We start from the raw sequence: 3,299 nt of genomic DNA, 5'->3' as shown, positions 1-3,299 counted from the left end.
GGGAGGAGAGGGTAAAGGGGGGGAGAAATGGGAGATACCTGTAATATTATTAACAATAAAAATATATTTTAACCAGTTCATTGCCACGTGTCCAAAACAGAAACCATCCCCACACGCCACGATATTTTGAATTTAAGAAATCAATTTGCAATGAATATTATAAAAATAAATATATTACGATTTGGATGTTCTTGAATATTTTCAGTTCAAGATTCTTTCGAAAATGATTTTAAAGTTGGTCTATAGAAGCTAATGGCAGGCAAATTGTTAAAAAACAGTATATATTTAAAATACAGTTTGTGTATTTTCATACAATAATCGTGTGTTTGGTGGTGTATTTCCTGGGAAAAGTATCGGTGGCGGCTTAAGAGAGGACTGCTGCCCGGTCGCTCTAATGGCCTTTCCCTGACGGGGGATTTCCATCGACACCCGATCGACAGGGCCGTGTGGGGACACGCTGCCAGGAGTGTCCTTTCTCCCACGGCGGGGCTCCGGGTACAGGTGTGTGTGTGCGGGGGGCGGGGGCTGCCAAGGCTGCATCATGTATGTTACACCGGGAGGCGAGGAGCAGGTAACACGAGTCATTCACTGCGTGGCGTTCGGCCCCTTAGGGAAGATGGTCCGATGTTTCCGTCTCCTCTTCTGTCTGTGCTACTTGAATAAAAGAGACAGAGAGGAGCCAGTTCTAAGGTACGAATGTGCATGCATTAGGCTCATTTAATACTCAAAGGAGCCCGGAGAGACATCAGCGTTATGACCTCCATGTAAGCGTTGGCACTGAGGCCCCAGGTGTATGACGTGTCTGTGCCCACCGTGGAGCTGAGGTGTGAGGCCAGGGGGTCTGGCCCCAGGGAGCACCTGTCCTCTTCCGCAAAGACCCCAGGGCACAGGGCACAGGGCACCGGGCTCTCTGTGCTCCCTTCTGTGGTTGTGGCGAGGCTTTTCTTAGATGTTCCGTGGCCTTTGCAGGGACATCAGGTTTTACCTCTACCCTCCAGGGTCCTTGGCTGGGGGCCTGAGAATTAAATTGACATGAAACCGAAGGGGCCCCACCTGTGTGGCTCAGTTGGGTGTCCACCTATGAACCAGGAGGTCACGATTTGATTCTCGGTCAGGGCACATGCCCGGGGTTGCAGGCTCGATCCCCAGTGGAGGGCATGCAGGAGGCAGCCGATCCATGATTCTCTCTCATCATTGATGTTTCTCTCTGAAAGCAATAAAAATATATTAAAAAATAAAACTGAACTGGAGAATAGGCTGCTCCAAAATGTGCTATTTGTCATGTGAATTATTTTGGTCTCGAGGCAAAGACCCAGCGGACTCAGGAAAAACTTCTATGCCTAGAAGAATTTAGACACATGTGGGAAACTGATATAGGGTTAAGCCTCGGACTGACCTCCTGGCAAAGTCACAAACAAGTCCTAGCTTAGAGGGCACAGTCCTCTTAGCATAATTAGGCTTGACCTTATAACACTCCCTGGATCTTATCTGGGAAGCTAATGGGCTGAGGAAGTGCAGGAAGTGTAACCATGGTCAAAACAAGTAAAACTCACAAGAACTGTGTAACTTTGGTAACCACTACCTTGTTTACCTCTCACTATAAAAAGCTTGGTGAGGCCTGAGCACAGTGGAAGTCCTTCCTCTTGAGTTGGACTTGCCCGCCTGGTGCCCCAATATTCCCAAATTATCTCGTGTCTTTTCTCTTTCATTTGTGTGCGGCTCCTCTTCCAGACCCGAACCCTGAACCACGCAGGACGTGGAGGGAAACACGATAGACACAGACAGTAGGATGGTGAAGACACTGGGGTGGGGGCAGGGGCTGGGAGGAAAATGGGAGATATCCGTAGTACTATCAGCAATAAAAAAATTAAAACAAAAAAAATAAAAACATAAAAAAGAATTTAGATAGTGGGCCTGTCCCAGAGAGGGAGCTATTAACAGAGCTGTGACCTGCTGACCTTTGTGTAGGACGGGGCATCCTGTAGAACAGCTGCTCTTTCCCTGTGAGTCCCCCCCCCCCTTTGCAGTTTTTTCAGCCCCAGGCCCCCCCCCCCCCCATTCCTTAGCTCAGGATGGCAGACAATCCTCAACTGCCTTTGGGTCTTACATTTTTTGGAGCTCTTGTATGTACAAAAGAAAAGCCGTTTTTCTCCTGTTATTCTGTGACTCTGATTATTAAATCAGCCAAAGAACCCCGAAGGGAAGGGAAACGACACATATGGAAGGGAAGGAGCCAGGAGAGACCATGAACACTTCACCCTGGGATATCGCTGTAGTTCGAATAGGTTCTCCAGCTGCTTCATGTCCAGCCACGTCATTGTCAGTGGAAGGTGCCGCCATGAGCAACCATCCTAACACCCAACAGGCACGGACGGACGCTGTCCCCGTAACACTGTGTTTTCACTGTGGGTTTAAGGGGCACAAATGAGGGGAAGGATTTAGGTCGCAGGCGGGAGGGGGAGCAGGGGGTGACCTAAAGGCTCCTTCTGCCTAGAAAAATGAAGGATGCACTCACGGTTGCAGATGGGAAGGCGGTAGGTTGACAACACGGTAAGGAGCGTTTAATGGTCAAAATGTTGGAAATAAAGCAAGATGAGCAATGACCTACGCCATACTAGGGTTCACGACCTCAGGAATGCACTCGGGCGACCATTAGGTGTCCTTTTGCAGCTATTTTTGCGTTTTCCTGCCTCTTCACCCCGGCTTTGTTGGTGTTTCCTGCAGGGCGGTGAGTTAAGTCAGGCGCCCTCTACAGGACGCGGGGTGCCAGGTCAGGGGAACCTTCTGGGAAAGTGAAAGTTCGTGCTCAGGGAACAAAGAAACAAATTAGTCACATTTCAACCAGAACTGCTGCCATCCCCAAGGTCATTTGCTCAAGGGGGTAGCATACCAGGGAGTTTCCACACGCGAGGGCCCCAACTGGCTTTCTTCTTTGGGGTCATTTGAGAGGCGCCATCTTAAGCCAGGATCACCCCAAATGGCCCCCAAAACAAAACAGCCGGATTTTGGATGCAAAGGAGTCTAAACTGTTGCGATTAAAGCCCGGCCGGTGTGGCTCAGTGGCCCAGTCGACCTATGAACCAGGAGGTCAGGGCACAGGGCCGGGTTGTGGGTTCCTCCCCCAGTGTGGGGCGTGCAGGAGGCAGATCAAGGATTCTCTCATCACTGGTGTTCCATATTTCCCTTCCTCTCTAAAAATACATATATTTTAACTACAGCATAACAGCGACAAATTACCTTGAGGCTCGGTGGTTGCTCACAGTCCTTCATGAGACCAGGTGGGCGGCCCTGAAAAGGGC

General features: G+C 49.7%; 1 protein-coding gene across 3 annotated transcripts in view; it reads right to left on the bottom strand.

Annotated features, from left to right (window-relative positions):
• Window positions 1-179: 179 nt before the first annotated feature.
• The window catches only part of LOC102262352 (histone H4), a 135,124-nt gene continuing 132,004 nt past the window's right edge, over window positions 180-3,299 (bottom strand). Inside the window, exons 1-3 of one of the 3 annotated variants that reach the window (XR_001361452.1) lie at window positions 3,238-3,299; window positions 2,516-2,805; window positions 180-1,015 (exon numbers count right to left, since the gene is read on the bottom strand). The gene's annotated coding sequence lies outside the window, so the exon portion shown is untranslated. The remainder of the gene's footprint in view (window positions 1,016-2,515; window positions 2,806-3,237) is intronic. The other 2 variants (XR_001361451.1, XR_001361450.1) reach the window with 2 other exon arrangements.

Source organism: Myotis brandtii, unplaced genomic scaffold (genome assembly GCF_000412655.1).
Source record: "Myotis brandtii unplaced genomic scaffold, ASM41265v1 scaffold1718, whole genome shotgun sequence".
Lineage (NCBI taxonomy): Eukaryota > Metazoa > Chordata > Mammalia > Chiroptera > Vespertilionidae > Myotis > Myotis brandtii.
Note: the sequence above shows the minus strand (reverse complement) of the source record. Positions and strands in the feature narration are given on the sequence as shown.